Genomic DNA, 17,770 nt, shown 5'->3' on the forward strand with positions numbered 1-17,770 from the left:
GCCGTGGGCTTCTAGGGGGGCGGGGGACGTGGATGGGTGTGTGGGCGGAGGGGGGGGGGGGATTGGGGTGAGGGGGGGGGGGGAAAAGGGGAGGCGGCGGTGGGGAAGAGACAGAAATCTTTAATTAATTAATAAAGAAATAAATAATTTTTTTTAAAAAACCTCTATCATACAGATAACAGCAAAAGTTGGGTCAATAAATGTGCTCTAAATATGACCTTCAATGGAGTCCTTTATAAGTCTGGTCACTTTTTTAAAAACTGACCATGCTGACCACACCTGCTCTGCACCCAGGCTCCCGCCAGAACCCTCCTGCAATGCTCTACACTCCATTTAGTACTGAACATGCCATGTTCCACTCCATGGTTAGCCTGGTGAGTACCCCACAGCTCCCAGTTCACACCTTTTCCCCAACCTGTGCCCAGTCCAGTGTGACCACCCCGCATAAGCTAACCTCTTGGCTTCCAAAGGGTTCCACGTGTGATGCAGCCAGGGCTTACGCTACAGCCTGCCCCACCTGCAACCACCCACAGATCCCATCTGCATAGCTTCCAGCCACCCTACTTGGTAACCAGACTCCTCACATTTCCTCCAAGGACTAGCCTAGGTCCTACATCCCATGTCCCTGTTTGTGCCATAGCCAACTTTTAGACTTACACCAGGACTTGTCCCAACCTATAACCACCCACAGAACCTTCCTGAGCACAGCTGACTTGGTACCCAGACTTCCCACATTCTTCTCCCAGGTTCTAACCAGGTGACTTCCCCTGACTCCCATCTGTTCTTTTTCTTCAGCTGGCCAAATCTAGCCTGGCTCCCACAACCATTGTGCCATCCTAGTCTGACCTTCCCTGCCTACACTGCAAAGGAGCACTGAGCTTGGGCTAGGACCTTCCTTACCTATCCCTCAAACCACAGGACTTTCCCAGGTCGTATCCAACCTTTCTACACAGCCAAATCTACCCCCTAGCCTCCATGCTTGGAAAAGAACACACCCTGTATGCCAGCCCAAAATCCTCTCCCCACCTGACTTCACCCATTTTCAATCTAGAGACCCAACCCACCTGCACTTCCTCCTTTCTGCCCCAACCTGCTCTGTCCATAGCGAAATCAGAACAAAAGAAATCCACATGCCAGATCTCATCCCAAGAATATCAACAATCTGAAAATTTAAGCCAGTATCATCTCTCCAACTCGTAGCTACTAGTCCTGTACAAATGTTTGCACATAAGAATTACCCAGATGCACAGGAGATCACTTCCTATGTATAACCCCAGCAGCACAGACATTAAGGGCAACATTGAATAAATGGGACCTACTGAAACTGAGAAGCTTCTGTAAAGCAAAGGACACTGTCACTAAGACAAAAAGGCAACCTACTGACTGGGAGAAGATCTTCACCAACCCTGCAACAGACAAAGGTCTGATCTTCAAAATATATAAAGAACTCAAGAAACTAGACTTTAAAATGCTAATTAACCCAATTAAAAAATGGGGCACTGACCTGAACAGAGAATTCTCAACAGATGAAATTCAAATGGCTAAAAGACACTTAAGGATATGCTCAACCTCCTTAGCGATCAGGGAAATGCAAATCAAAACAACTTTGAGATATCATCTTACACCTGTCAGAATGGCTAAAATCAAAAACACCAATGATATCCTTTGCTGGAGAGGTTGTGGAGAAAGGGGTACCCTCATCCATTGCTGGTGGGAATGCAAACTTGTGCAACCACTTTGGAAAGCAGTGTGGCGGTTTCTCAGGAAATTCGGGATCAACCTACCCCTGGACCCAGCAATGCCACTCTTGGGAATATACCCAAGAGATGCCCGATCATATGACAGGGGCATTTGTTCAACTATGTTCATAGCAGCATTATTTGTAATAGCCAGAACCTGGAAACAACCTAGATGTCCTTCAATGGAAGAATGGATGAAGAAAGTGTGGAATATATACACATTAGAATACTACTCAGCGGTAAAAAACAATGACTTCTCGAATTTTGCATGCAAATGGATGGAAATAGAACACACTATCCTGAGTGAGGTAACCCAGACCCAAAAAGATGAACATGGGATGTACTCACTCATAATTGGTTTCTAGAGATAAATAAAGGTCAGTGAGTCTATAATTTGATCTCCTAAAGAAGCTAAATAAGAAGGTGATCCCAAAGAAAAACATATAGCTATCCTCCTGGTTATGGGAAGTAGACAAGATTGCCGGGCAAAAATTGGGATCTTGGGGGTGGGGTGGGAGGGGGGTAAGGGGAGATGGGGAGAGAAAAGTGAGAAGGGGAGGATGGGGGGAACTTGGGGAAATGGGATGATTGGGGATAAAACAAGGTTGGATAGAGGAGCAGGGAATCACATAATTTAATTAAGGGAACCACCTTAGGGTTGGTAAGAGACTTGAACCTAGAGTGGCTCCCAGGTGCCCAGGGCGATGTCCCCAGTTAGTTCCTTGGGCAGCTGAGGATAGGGAACCTGAAATGACCCTATCCTATAGCCATACTGATGAATATCTTGCATATCACCAAAGAACCTTCATCTAGCGATGGATGGAGATAGAGACAGAGACCCACACTGGAGCATTGGACTAAGCTCCCAAAGTCCCAATGAGGAGCAGAAGGAGGGAGAACATGAGCATGGAAGTCAGGACCGCGAGAGGTGCACCCATCCACTGAGACAGTGGGGCTGATCTATTGGGAGCTCACCAAGGCCAGCTGGACTGTGACTGAAAAAGCATGGGATAAAACCGAACTCTCTGAACATGCCAGACAATGAGGGCTGATGAGAAGCCAAGGACAATGGCATGGGGTTTTGTTCCTACTTCATGTTCTGGCTTTGTGGGAGCCTAGCCAGTTTGGATGTTCACCTTCCTAGACCTGGATGGAGGGGAGAGGACCCTGGACTTTACACAGGGCAGGGAATCCTGACTGCTCTTCAGACTGGAGAGGGAGGGGAAGAGGAGTGGGGAGAGGAGGAGAGGGGCGGGAGGAGAGGGAGGGAAATGGGAGGCTGGGAGAAGGCAGGATTTTTTTTTCAATAAAAAAATAAAATAAAATAAAGAAAAAAAGAATTACCCAGATGAACTCTAGGACACAGACATTTAAAAAAAAAAAAAGAAAAGAAAGAAAAGAAAACCATAACCTTTATCAAAGGATTCAGGAGTTTAAAGAAGACAAAAAGAAACAGCTCAATGAAATTAAGGAGAATAAATGCAGAGCGATGCCCAAGAAAACACAAACATAAGGCTAATGGAAATGACAGACAATCTAAGACTTGAGAATGAAATTCAATCAGGAGATAAAAATATTGGCGAGGACTCAAGGGCCAATGAAGGTGGAATTGGAAAACCCAGGGGCTCAACTAGGAAACTCAATGGAAAGCCTCACAAGCAGGATGAGCCAAGCAGATCAAATATCAGGACTCAAAGAAGTAGGAAATCTAGACTAAATAAGCAAGGCATATGAAAAAAATTACACACACAATATGTGGGACACTATGACAAAACAAGCCTGCAAAATACAGCCACAGAAGAGGGAGAAGAATCCCAAGTCAATGGCATAGACCAGGTCTTAACATTATAGAAGAAAATTTCCCCAAACTAAGCAGACATACAGATACAAAAAGCACACAGAACACCAAATAAGACCAAAAAAAGAAAATCCTTACAGGTAAATTATAATTAAAACATTAAGTATACAAAACAAAAAGTATTGAAAGCTACAGAAAAAAAAATGTCAAATCACATATAAAGGAAAATGCATCAGAATAACAGCTACTTCTCAGTGGAAACTCTGAAAGCCAGAAGAGCCTGGAGCAATGCATTCCATGGAGCAATGCATTCCAAGTCCAAAAGACTAGGATGGCCAAACTGGACTAATATACCCAGCAAAGCTATTTGCCATGATGGAAGGAGAAAGAAACCCTTCCATAATGTAAACTGCCTAAAATAGATTATGTTCAACAACCAAATCTAAGGAAAATACAGTGATCGTTATTTCATTCTGAAGAGGGGACTGAGCATAACAGAGAGACCATAGAAAGAAATGCAGAGCCGTGATTATTAAAAGACAAATTACCACTGAGAATACAACAAGAAGCAAGATTTATCCATCTGTTGCCTACAAGAAACACATTCTTTTCAAAGATAGGCACTGCCTTGGAGTAAAAAGATGGACAAAAGTACTCCAACCAGATGAGACCAGGACGCAATCAGGCATGGCTGTCCTAGTACATGATGAAATAAGGCTTCAATTGAACTCATCAGACTAACCAAGAAGACATTACTACCCGAAACATGTATGCACCAAACAGTGGTGCTCCCGATTTTTTTTTAGAAAAAAAATCTAATGCTGGATTTAAAGATTGATTTCAATCCATAATAGCAGGTGATTTCAATATCCTACTTTCTCCAATAGACAGGTCATTGGACAAAATGATAATCAGAGGAATATCAGAATTAATTGACATCATACATTAAATTAATATAGCCACAGAACAATCCACACAAACCAAAAAGTGCATATTCTACTCAGTAGCATACGGAAGGTTTTTCTTAAATGGACCATAGCCTTAGACACAAAACAAATATTTAGGAATTCAAAAAGACTGAAAACACTTGAGGTATCCTATCTAACCATGATACAATAAAACTTAAAGTTGACAGCAGAAACATTTTTATTAAATATACAAGTTCATGGAGATTTAAGAACTTGTTGCCGAATAGTAGATACAGACCCTGAGCCGGCCACCTCCTGTAACCTGGCAAGACTTCCAGGGGAGGGACTGGACACCAACCCAGTCACACAACCTTCAATGTACAATCTGTCCTGCCTACAAGATGTGCTGGGGCAAAGGCACAGAAATTGTGGGAGATCCATGTCATGGGTGGGAGCCCACACCTGACACACCCTGGAATGACAGAACCCAGACACTAAACAACCCAGAGACTGAGCATAGAACAGGGCAGGAAAAGAAAGTCAATGTAATGACGCCTAATATTTACTCTGCTGTGCTCAGACTGGTGCCTGGCACAGTTGTCATCAGAGGCTTCATCCCGCAACTGATGGGAACGGATGCAGACCCACAGCAAACACCACACAAAACTTGGGGAGAAGGGGGGGAGAAAAGATTGTAGGAGCCAGAGAGGTCAAGGGCATCACAAGAAAACACAGAATCCCCTTAACCTGGGCTCATAGGGGCTCACAGAGACTGAACCACCAAGCAGGGAACCTGCATGGGACTGGCCTGCATAGGCCATCTGCATCTGTGTTACGACTGTGTAGGCTGGTTCTTGTGGGGCTAACAGGAGGAGCAGGGGCTGTCTCTGACTCTTTTCTGGCTTCTGGGACCATTTGGAGTCCTGGCCTCCAGCTGCTCTTCCCTGCTAGAGATCTTTACTTTCCTTCTGATTTGAGTTACTAAAAGCTGTGTCAAAGTTATTTACCAGCTCTGCTTCATGAGCACGTGTTGCCTTGGCCTTGAGGATCAGAGGATAAGGTTTTCACCTGTTGGCCCACCTGACTGTTGGGTATATGAGCCTCCATGGTGTTACTGAATAAAGGGCTTCTTACCAGGGACTAGAGGTCCGTGTCTCTCTCTCTCTCTCTCTCTCTCTCTCTCTCTCTCTCTCTCTCTCTCTCTCTCTCTCTCTCTCTCTCTCTCTCTGTGTGTGTGTGTGTGTGTATGGTAGCGCATAGAGCACAGGCGTTCTGCGCTGCGCTCCTCATACTGAATTGCCCTGCCCAGCCTTAATATGAGGGGAGGTGCCTAGTCTTACTGCAACTTGATATGTCATGTTAGTTTAATATCCATGGGAGGCCTACCCTTTTCTGAGGAGAAATGGAGGCGCAATGGGGCACAGGACAGGGCTGGGAGGAGAGGAAGGAGGGGAAACTGTGATTAGGATGTAAAAAATAATAGTTTTAAAAAATCATTCAAAAAAATCTCATTGCTGGCTGGGCAGTGGTGGCACAGGCCTTTAATCCCAGCACTCGGTAGGCAGAGGCAGGTGGATCTCTGAGTTCAAAGTCAGCCTGGTCTACAGAGTGATGACAAGCTCCAAAACTACAAACACTGTCTTGAAAAACAAACAAATAAATAAATACTCATTGCTGGATGATGAATGAAACAAAGAAGAAATCAAGAATTTTTTTTTAAAAGCTTCCTGGAACTAAATGAAAACACAACAACAAAACCTTTGGGACACATTGTCCTATGATGAAAATGTATAGCTCTAACTGCCTATATTAAATCAGGAAGAAAAAAAATTTTTTAGAAATCAAAGACCACAAATCAGTGGCCTAATGATACAACTCAAGAATTTGGAAAAACAAAAACAAATCCAAACCCACTGAGACAAGAAATAATAAAAATCAGAGCAGAAACCTATGAATAGAGGCAGAAAAAGCCTTTGACAAAATTCAGCACATTTCAAGATGATAAAAGTCCTAAATATATTCGGAATACAAGGGAAATACCTCAATATAATTAAGGCAATTTACAGCAGGCTCATAACCAAGTAAACTTAAATGAGGAGAAACTCAAAGCAAATCCACTAAAATCATGAACAAGACAAGTTTGTCCATTCTTTCCATAGTTCTTAAATGCAGCACTTGAACTCTTGGCGCAATAAGACTTTAACTGAAGGAGATCAAGGGGATACGATTTGGAAAGGAAAAAGTCAAAGTATCATTATTTGTAGATATGATAGTATACATAAGTGACCCTAAAGATTCCGCCAGGGCACTCCTACAGCTCTTAACACTTTGAGCAAACCAGCAGGATACGAAATTAACTCACAGAACATCAGCAGCCCTCCTATTTACAAAGGACAAATGGATTGAGCAAGAACCAGGGACACAACCCCTGTCTCAGCAGCCACAGATAATGTATCTTGGGGCAACTCTAACCAAGCAAGGGAAACACTTGAATAATAAAGACTGTAAGCATTGGAGAAAGAAATTAAGCTATCAAAAGACGGAAGGATCTCCCATGCTCATGGATTGGTAGGATTAAGATAGTAAAAATGACCATTCTAGCCAGGTGGTGGTGGCACATACCTTTAATCTCAGCACTTAGGAGGCAGAGGCAGGTGGATCTCTACGAGTTTGAAGCCAGCCTGATCTACAGAGCTAGACCCAGGACAAGGCTACACAAAGAAACCCTGTCTTGAAAAAAAAAATGGCCATTCTACCAAAAGCAATCTACAGAGTCAATGCAATCCCCATCAAAATTCCAGCACAATTCTTCACAGATCTTGAAAGAACAGTTTTCAGCTTCATAGGGAAACCACACACACACACACACACAAACCATGACAGCTGAAATAATCCTAACCAATAAAAGAACTGGAGCTATCACCATCCCTGACCTCAACTTTACTACAGTTATGGTAATAAAAACCACATGATGCTGGCCAAAAAACAGATTAATCAATGGAATCAAATTGAAGACCCAGACATAAATCCATATACCTATGGACATCTGATATTTGATAAAGACGCCAGAAATACATAATGAACAAAAAGACATCTTCAATACATGGTGCTAGTCAAACTGGATGTCTGCATACAGAAAAACAAATAGTTTCATACTTATCACCCTGTAAAAAACTCAACGGCATACGGACCAAAGCCTCAACATAAAACAAGACACACTGAACCTGACAGAAGTGGGGAATATTGCTGAACTCATTGCACAGGAGAAGCTTTTCTGAACAGAACACCACCAGCACAGACACTAAAATCTACAATTAGCAAATGGGACCTCATGAAACCGAAAAGCTTCAATATGGCAGAGAACATCATCATCTAGACAAAGCCTCAGCCTCTAAATGGGAAAATATTTTTACCAACTACACATCTGATAGAGGGCTAATATCCAAACTACATAAAGAACTAAAAAAACCAGATATCAAGAAAACATAAATCCAATTAAAAATAGGGTATAAGTCTGAACAAAGACTTCTCAAAAGAGGAAACTCAGATGACTGAGAAACAAAAGAGTTGAACATCCTCATCCATTAGGGAAATGCAAATCAAAACTACTTTGAGATTTCATCTTACACCCATCAGAATGGCTAAGATCACTCAAATAAGTGGAAGTTCACGCTGCAGAGGAGGTGGAGTGAAGGGGACACTCGTGCGTCGCTGGCGTGGATGCAGACTTGTACAGTTCCTAAGGAAGATGGAAACTGGTCCAGCTCCAGCGATAGCACTCTTGAGGATGTACCCAAAGACACCTGCTCACCTGTGTCCATTACTGCTCTGTTCATAACCACCAGAAAGAAAACATGTCCCTCACAGCTGAATGGGTAAAGAAAATGTGGCAAATCACACAATGAAATATTACCCAGCTATTTTAACACAATGAAATTCACAGGTAAATGGCTGCAACTAAAAAGGTCTGAGTGATGTAACCCACACCCAGAAAGACAAATATGGTATGTGTTCACTTACATGTGGGTATTAGCTGTTAAGTGAATAGCAAGCTACAACCCCCAGAACAACAGAGGTTAGTACAGAGTTAGAGATGGGTGTGGGAATAGGTCTCCCAGGAAAGGGAAATAAAATAGGTAGCTATGGATGGATTGGAGGAGCTAAAACAGAATGACCAAGTGTGGGAGGGAAGAGGGGGGCAAGGGAGGGAATACGGGAAGAGCAGCTAAAAGTAAGGACCATTTGAGGATGGAAACTGGCTAGGAGCTTGAAGACTCTGTCTAGTTTTGCAACTTTCGGCAAACAGCAGTTTTAAAAAACAAACAAAAAAATGTATCCAAGTGGTGGTGGTGCATGCCTTTAATCCCAGTACTCGGGAGTCAGAGGCAGGCAGATCTCTGTGAGTTCGAGGCCAGCCTGGTCTACAGAGTAAGTTCCAGGACAGGCTCCAAAAGCTACAGAGAAACCCTGTCTTGAAAAACCAAAAACAAAAAACAAAAAATGGCCAGACCCAGACATTGGACACGAAGATGAGGGAAGTGGTCCCTGTCCTCAGAACCTGGGTAAACGCCCAGAAGAGGGCATGCCCCTGCTCCACCCAGAGCGGCCCTAATTCACACCTGTTACCAGATCACTCCCCTTTCGCTCCCGAGAGCATTCCGGTTTGGACAGTTGTCCGTGTAGTCACATCACCTAAAAGGCACGGCTCTGGTGATAAGAGATGGCAAGGGACTTTTTCAAAGGCCAGAGTGGTTAGGTCAAGGGTCATGAGATGGGAGTCTGGACAGGGAGGGGTCAGCTCAGGCACAAGTACTCTCCGGAGTCACCAGGGTTTATTCTTTTCAAGATAAAAGAGTCTGGAGTCGAAGAAAACTACAACAGCAGTAATCACAATTAAGAAGACAGGGCCAATTAGCAGTGGGAGCTGGCTAAAAGAAGTAGAATTCTCCGGGCGGCAAGTCATTTTCTAGCAGATGGTAGGAGAGGGCACTATAAGAAACTACAAATTATAAAACCTGGGTAATGAGCTCTTTTGGTTCCCCCAGACCCACCCTGCCTCCTAAATTCTCTCCCTAAGGTTTCCTATTTTCCTAGAACTTTGATTTGCGCTCCAGCTCAGCCAGCCTACAACTCCCAAAGGAATTACGAGATCCCATGAAACACTAAGTCTGCCATTGCTAAGACCTCAACCATGGTGAAGATTGAGCAGCCAGCTCCTGAGTAACCCAGTGTCATTCGGCCATGTGGACTTGGAGCCTGTGTCGTCTCCTCTCCACACACTAAAGCATTGAGGCCTTCAACAAGCATAACCTCTAGGTTTTCTTGTGAATTCAAGATTGCAGAGAGCAGGGAAAAATGTTTCAGGAAAACCCCATGCTCTTCAGAGAAGAAGTCTTGAATTCTGGGTAGTTTTGGCAGTGATTTTTCACTTTCTTTCTAAACGCTTTAGGAACTAAGTGTACACACTGCTAATATCCAGACAGTGAGGTTTTTTGAAGAAATCTTGAATATTTCCCACTCCTGTGATATTCTCAAATTTAAAAACTCTGCTAGGAGCCAAGATTACACGCCTGTAATCCCAGGACTCCAGCAAACGAGGTAGGGGAAGCTTAAGTGTAGTTATATAAACAGCAAGACGCGGGCTGGAGCTCAGAAGAGTTCTATCCTGGGATATAAAAATCTGTGGGCTCAATCTCCAGCACCAAGGAAGAGCCCAAAACTAACATACGCGACCCTTTCTTAAACAGAGCAGTGCTTCCAGGCCCAACCTACTCAGTGGAATCTCTACGAGTTTTAACATCTTGGGGCGAACCATGTCCAAGTACAGCTGCTGTTTTCATCAGGGGCAGGGCTACTTCTCTAACAATCACCCATGCCCAAGGAAAGGGACACCTTCCTGACTTTGCCTCATGTTATAAACCCTGTTTTTAAAAGGAAGAAGACGACGACTATGGGTGTCTAGAGCCCACATCTCTACTAGGCCAGCAGTTCTTAACTTGTGGGTCACGGCCTTTTGGGGGGACTCCTATCAGATATCCTGTATATCAGAAACTTATTACAATTCATAACAGTAACAAAAGTACAGTTATGAGGTGGCTATGAAATAATTTTATGGTGGGGGGGGTCCCCATAACATGAGGAACTGTATTAAAGGGTCACAGTGTCAGGAAAATTGAGAACCATTGTACTAGCCTGAGGGCGGGTGGAGGGGCAGAAGTGACTTCGCTCTAAAACGTACATAGAGGCCTGGGACTGAGATCAGTATTAAAACTGCCATGCAGGCTGGGGGGAGGGGGCAGAGCCCATAGGCAAGGGTCCTGGTCACTCTCATGCAGTACAGGCTGGGAACAGAGAATGACTCCCCAAGAAATGTCCTGGTGAAACATTTTCAATAAAGCTCTTTTTCCAAACGAAGCTAGCAAAACAGGAATTTAGGAAAACCCTCCACGCCTGTCATTCCCCCAGGAAAAATGTTTGCTTTGGGAAACTGATTACCGATTGAACCATGGGTGAAAGCAGAGGCAGGAGACTTCCCATCAATGAGCCAGCCTCATCCTGGGGCCCACTGAGAGAATCCCAATTCAAGGAGGTAACTAGTGTTTAGTTCGCCTCCTGGTACCTTTGCAGTCATAACCAAAGCAGAGAGTACTGCTTGATTTCAGAAGTCAGCCAGCCACTTTACAACATCTTCAGGAAATTCTGCACTCCCTTAGGGCTTGCGAAACCCCCCATATCTTGCAGAGCAAAAGCAAGTTCTCAGTCACCCACCTCTAGTTTGCATAAGGAAAGAAAGTGGAAGCCAGTTGTTTTCTGCCTGACCTGAGTCAGCCAACCTCATAAGACTTTTGCGGGAATAAGATAACAACAAAATGCACTTGACTGCAGTGAGAGCTCTTACTACTTAGATCACCAGGCCAAGCCAGTCTAAATAACAAAAAATGTCTTAAAATCAGCACACAAACAACCACACAATTTCATGACACATAAGATCTTCAGAGCAAACCACCTGCTAATCTTGTCTGTAATTCCCTTAATCTTCATTTTTTTTAAATTGGAAAAATAGTAGCACCCACACACACACACCCTTAGTTCTTGTCCTCTCATTGCCCTGTGAACACAGTATCTGTCTTCAGACAGGGTGAAATAACATGCAGTGTTTTATACAAAGCCTTTTTCACTATGGTCACATGGCATGGTTATCCAGAATTCTAAACTCCCTTTCCACAGTCAACACCTACATAACATCTACTTTGTCCAGAGTCTTGCTGCTAATGACAGAGTGAGAGTCACTGAGCCAGTTAAATCTTTCACTGGAAAAGAGCGGAAAGCTAAGAGCCAGAGAGGTTTACCTGACACAAGGTAGGCCAATTCCATGAACACAGTTGCTAGAAATCGGTTCTTACATTCCCTGTCTGTGGCTTACCCTAAGTAACATGAAGAAAAAACAGCAAAGAGACAACAGGAGGAAGTGTCTACAACTACATCCCTGACAAACCCAGCAAGTTCACACCCAGCACACGGGAGGAACTCAAAGAGCTTGATGATGATTTCTCTTCTCACTCGTTAAAAGGGGGGGGGGGGGCAATAGTTACACACACAAATGGCCAAGAAGCACATGAAAGACCACAATGAGATACTACCCCACTCCGAAGACAACAGATATTATAAATAAGAAGGGGTAAGGTACAATGACAATATTACTTTGGAAATACAGTACAACCATATGGACAACAATGTGAACATTCCTCAAGAAAAAAAAAGAAACTAAAAATTGAATGGTCATTTGATCTAAGTCCTTCTACAAGATCTATGTCAAAAGGAAATGCAATGGCTGTCAAGGAGACACCCACACTCCCACAATTGTTAACTATTCACAATAAACCAAGAAGTGGAGAAAACCAAAGTGCCCATAACTGAGGAGTGGACAAAGAAAATGTAGTATTTGTCATTTAAAGTGGAAGAAAATGGCAGTATTCAGTCATTTAAAGAATAAACTCCTAGCTTGGAACGTAGCTCCACTGGGACAACTGCCTGCCTAGCATGCAAGAACCCCTGGGTATGATGCTTGAGACCACATAAACCAAGTGTGACGGCATTGCCTGTGATCTCAGCACCTGGGAGGTAGGCACAGCAGGTCAGAAGTTCAAGGTCATCGTTCCAGGAAAACCTGTGTTATCTAGCACACTGTCTGAGAAGAAGAGAAGAAGGGGAGGGGGGAGGGGAGGAGAGGGGAGGGAGGGAGGGAGGGAAGGAAGGAAAACCAATCTTGTGATTTGTGAGGGGAATTGAGTACAGAAAGACAAGGGTTGCATAATCTCATACCCATATATGGCATATTCAAAAATTGATCTCAGATGCTGAGAATAGAATAGTGAGTACCAGAGTCTAGAGAGCCTGGGTAACATAAGATAGGAATACGTGTGGTAACTAAGAATAAGTTGGCTTCTGTATACCTCAAAAGGCTACAAGACAGCCTGTTTTCACTTATAGCAAGAACACTATTTGAAAAGATAGCTATGTTAAACCTAATTTAAATATTATGCATCACACATCACACATGGTTCTCCATCAGTATGTACAAATGTTAGGTTCTTGTGTATAAGTTTAAAAATAAAAACCCAATGAGACTCGAAAATGAAGAAGCTCAAAACAGGACTCTCTCAATCAAAGCCCCGGGGGACCAGGGCAGCCATCCTGTCTGGGTGAGTTAAACTGAGAATGCCTCCCTACCTCTGCTCCCCTGCACCAGGAGTGTGGCCACAGGGAAGGCTGAGCTTTTGAGAGAGGTCAGGGTTTGAGTCAGAATGCCCAGAGGGTTAGCTGAAGCCCAGAGACTTTGTTTGAAAGCTTTCAGAGTTTGGAAAACTAACTAGAACTTCTCAGAGGAAAGCCTTTCACTGTAAAACATGATGCCAACAGTACGTTTCAAGTAACTATTTTTTATCCTGCTAAGTGTGGTGGTGCAGAATTTAGGAGGCAAAGGGGTTCTCTGTGAGCTCCAGGCCAGTCAGGGCAGCACAGTGAGACCTTGTCTCAAAAGAAAACAAAATGGAAGGGAGGGAGAAAGGGGAGGAGAGAAGACTTTAAAAACTTGAAGAGTTCCCGGTTTTTATAGTTTGCTGAAGAGATTTTTATCTTTAAATCGTAGGTGACTGTTTAATTTTATCAAAGCTATTTATACATCTGCAGTCCTTTTCCTCATGTCCAGGTTGAAAACTATTCCTGTAGATGCTTTGTGCAATCCTGCATCCTTTAACAACCCAACCGACACACGGAGCTTCCCCTCCTGTGTTCATTCACCGTTCCTTTACTAAGAGTTTTTCTCGTGCTCGTTCGAGGGATCACTGTGTGAATTTTCTCACAAATCTTGTCTGGCCTCAAAACTGAGTTGGAAAGTGTTCCGTTCAGTTCTGTCTTCTAAAGTTTCTGCGTGGACGAAGGATTGATACTATTTTTTTAATAGCTGGTAAGATGAGAGAGATTCTCCGGGCCCATTTCTGTGAAAACATTCTAAGCAGGAATTCAGTGCTGACACAGTCGGCCGTGTATACAGAAATATTTATTTTCAGTGCTGGAAATCAGTATCATAGATTGATCACCCACCCGAAAGCCGTGACTGCAGCTCTAACAGCTGACCCTCCTCTTCCTCATCCTTCCCTTTCTCCTACTGCACTGCCATCATCCCCCTGCCTCCACTCTGCCCCACCACTTCCCAATGCCACATACAAGAGTGCCTGTTAGGTATTAAACGGAAATACGGATTCCTAAATGCCAGACTCTGACAGATCCCACTGAAGTGGCCAGGCTTACATTTTAAGGCCCTTCTAAGACACACAAGAACTTTCTCTGCTATGTGGTTCCACTTCTGCTGATGGATCCAGAATAAACACACTGTCTCAGTGCTATGCCCAGCAGCAGATATGTTGAATATTTACAATACATTTAAAGGAAAAAATAAATAAATGATTGAACATGATGAGAATCTGGGAGCTGGAGCTCAAAAGCTACCTAATATTAAAATAGCTTCCCTGATATCAACATATAGAAGAATGAAAACAGATCCATATCTATTACCATGCACAAAACTCAAGTCCAAATGGATCAAAGACCTCAACATAAAGCCAGCCACACTGAACCTCATAGAAGAGAAAGTGGGAAGTACAGTTGAACATTGGCACAGGAGACCACTTCCTAAATATAACCCCAGTAGCACAGACACTGAGAGAAACAATTATAAATGGGACCTCCTGAAACTGAAAAGTTTCTGTAAAGCAAAGGAGCAAAGGACAGGGTCAACAAGGCAAAACAGCAGCCTACAGAATGGGAAAAGATCCTCACATCAGACAGAGGTCTGATCTCCAAAATATACAAAGAACTCAAGAAATTGGTCATCAAAAGAACAAATAATCCAACAACAAAAAAAAAAATGGAGTTCAGACCTAAACAGAGAACTCTCAACAGAGGAATCTAAAATGGCTGAAAGACACTTACGGAAATGTTCAACATCCTTAGTCATCAGAGAAATGCAAATCAAAACAACTCTGAGTTTCCATCTTTCACCTGTAAGAATGGCCAAGATCAAAAACACTTATGACAACTTATGCTGGAGAGGTTGTGGGGTAAAGGGAACACTTCTGCATTGCTGGTGGGAGTGCAAGCTGGTACAACCCCTTTGATTTTCAGTGTGATGATTTCTTAGAAAATTGGGAAACAACCTTCCTCACGACCCAGTAATACCACTTTTGGGTATATATCCAAAGGATGCTCAATTGTGCCACAAGGACATGTGCTTCAACTATGTTCATAGCAGCTTTGTTTGTCATAGCCAGAACCTGGAAACAACCTAAATGCCCCTCGACCGAAGAATGAATAAGAAAAATGTGATACATTTACATAATGGAGTACTACACAGCAGAAAAAAATAATGACATCTTGAAATTTGCAGGCAAATGGATGGAGATAAAAAACATCATTTTGAGTGAGGTAACCCAGACCCAGAAAGATAATTGTCAAATGTTCTCACTCATAAGTGGTTTTTAAACATAAAGCAAAAAAAAAGCCTATAAATCACAATCCCAGAGAACCTAGACAACAATGAGGACTATAAGAGAGACATACATGGATCTAATCTACATGGGAAATAGAAAAAGACAAGATCTCTTGAGTAAATTGGGAGCATGGGGACCTTGGGAGAGGGTTGAAGGGGAGGGGAGAGGCAGGAAGGACAGCAGAGAAAAATGTAGAGCTCAATGAAAATCAATTTTAAAAGTACATTAAAAATAACTTTTCTGGACATACGCCCACACCACTACAGAAACATTGCCTTTAACTCGGTTCTGTATAATTTCCCACAGTATCTCATCTAATATTCAAAACAACGCTTCAGAGTAAATGTTCTTATCCACATTGTAAGTGAAGAAGCTGCTAAACTTCAGATAATTTAAGGTCCCATTGCTAACAAGAAGCAGAGCCAGAACTGCCACCCAGGGCTGACTGACCTCACCCTAGAGTACTTTTTGTGTGCAAAGTCACTGAGTCTCCCACATGCCCCTTGCCAGGGCAACACAACAACACATTTACCGCCCACCACACACACATACATTAGCAGGAAGCTGTTTATCAGATTAACAACTGCTTGCTCCCCTAGCAGAGCATAGAAGTAAGCTTAGCTGAGCCTTCTGTAGAAGCTAAGGCCCAGGAATGTCACTGGCCTTGGAGTAGTGAAGCCCTCTTGTGTACCAAGGGGAATCCGTGTGCCTATTCTTTGATATCAATGTCATCACCAAATAACGGGAGAATCAGGACTGGGAGATATGGGTTGAGTCCTAACAGGCTTGTGCCCTAAACACTCAGTCTCTCAGGTCTGTAAGATGGAGTCTGGTTTAAAGTAATCTTCCCATTTATAGAGCTCACCCTAGAGCCAGCACTCAACAGTTCTCTGAAACAAGAGTTCTATTTTCTGTCACCTTGATATGGCAGCCATTACCGGCCTACTGATCAGAGGAGTGGTCCAAGCTGAGGTATCCCTGTGTCATTGGCCCCACAGATATAAAGGTACCGAGAGTTTTTTTTTTACAATCCCCCTTTTCCCTCTTGTTCCTCAAAAGCAAAGCGAATCTGTGGTCTTCAGAACTGATAGTTTTGCTTTGGTTTAGAAATACTGGGTCTTATTCCTCTTTTCCTTGCTCCTCTTCCCAAAATTCTTACTTACCTGTCTCTTTGTACACAAATCACACTGACTGTCATAAAGAAAGAGGGAGCGCGTAGCCAAACTAGGAGGCAAATCAAATGGATGGATTCAACTCTCTCCACAAGCAAGACAGGCTGGTGAGAACCGTGACGCACCCACCCGTTTATAAGGGCCAGATGCGGAGCATGTCTGATTGCTTTAAATTGCTACTTCTTCAAGGTATGCCAGTGGCAGGGACGAGAACAGCCAACATCCATATACATTTATACATTTACCAGGAAATAGCTTTATATTGTCTTCCAATCAGGATTTACCACACGCCAGAGGCACCACACCTAAGGAGTGGGCCAAACCCAGCCCATTGTCAACAGAGAAAAGTCTATCTCAAACATGAAAGATTTTAAATCAAAATGCATGTCAGAAGAGCAGAATTCTTGGCACTGTCGTGAGGCTAGCGCTGTCTCCACAATGGAGAGTGGGTGGTGGTTGTTCAGGGGCCAGAGCTCCTGGGTGCCTTAGGAGAAGGGCAGAGACGGCTTGTGAGGTGTAAGGAGGAGACTTTTATGACCTGCAACCGCTCCATGTGTAGTTCTCTGGAAATTACTGTAGCCTCTGATCACGGCGCCCATCCCTAAGTTGACACACAAGGCAACAGTCTTACCTCACGGTGTGAGTTGTTCCTAGGGCCACGGCAAAGGTCTTCTCTCAATAAATCTGACCCCAGAGGCCTGCGTGGATCCTCGTACCCAGGTGACACGTTCCTAGTGTTTAGAGTCCGTGTGGATCCCTGTACCCAGGTAACACGTTCCTAGTGTTTAGAGTCCGTGTGGATCCCTGTACCCAGGTGACACGTTCCTAGTGTTTAGAGTCCGTGTGGATCCCTGTACCCAGTTGACACGTTCCTAGTGTTTAGAGTCCGTGTGGATCCTCGTACCCAGGTGACACGTCCCTAGTGTTTGGAGTCTACAGGGATCCTTGTACCCAGATGACATGTTCCTAGTGTTTAGTCACCATTCAAAACCAGCTCATTAGTTCTCCCTGAAGTTGGCTGTAACTGTGACAGAATACCTGTGAGCACAGCTTATAAAGAGACACGGTTTGCTTTTGCTCACAGGTTCGGAGCTTTCAATGCAAG

At 43.6% G+C, this 17,770-nt stretch overlaps 1 protein-coding gene across 1 annotated transcript in view; it reads right to left on the reverse strand.

Moving 5' to 3' along the window:
* The window catches only part of Glmn (glomulin, FKBP associated protein), a 110,100-nt gene extending 92,785 nt beyond the window's left edge, over positions 1-17,315 (reverse strand). The window contains exon 1 of the mRNA XM_050155594.1: positions 17,297-17,315. The gene's annotated coding sequence lies outside the window, so the exon portion shown is untranslated. The remainder of the gene's footprint in view (positions 1-17,296) is intronic.
* Positions 17,316-17,770: the final 455 nt, after the last annotated feature.

This window comes from Alexandromys fortis, unplaced genomic scaffold, assembly GCF_014885135.2.
Source record: "Alexandromys fortis isolate MF-2015 unplaced genomic scaffold, M_Fortis_MF-2015_v1.1 scaffold_87, whole genome shotgun sequence".
NCBI classification, from domain to species: Eukaryota; Metazoa; Chordata; class Mammalia; order Rodentia; family Cricetidae; genus Alexandromys; species Alexandromys fortis.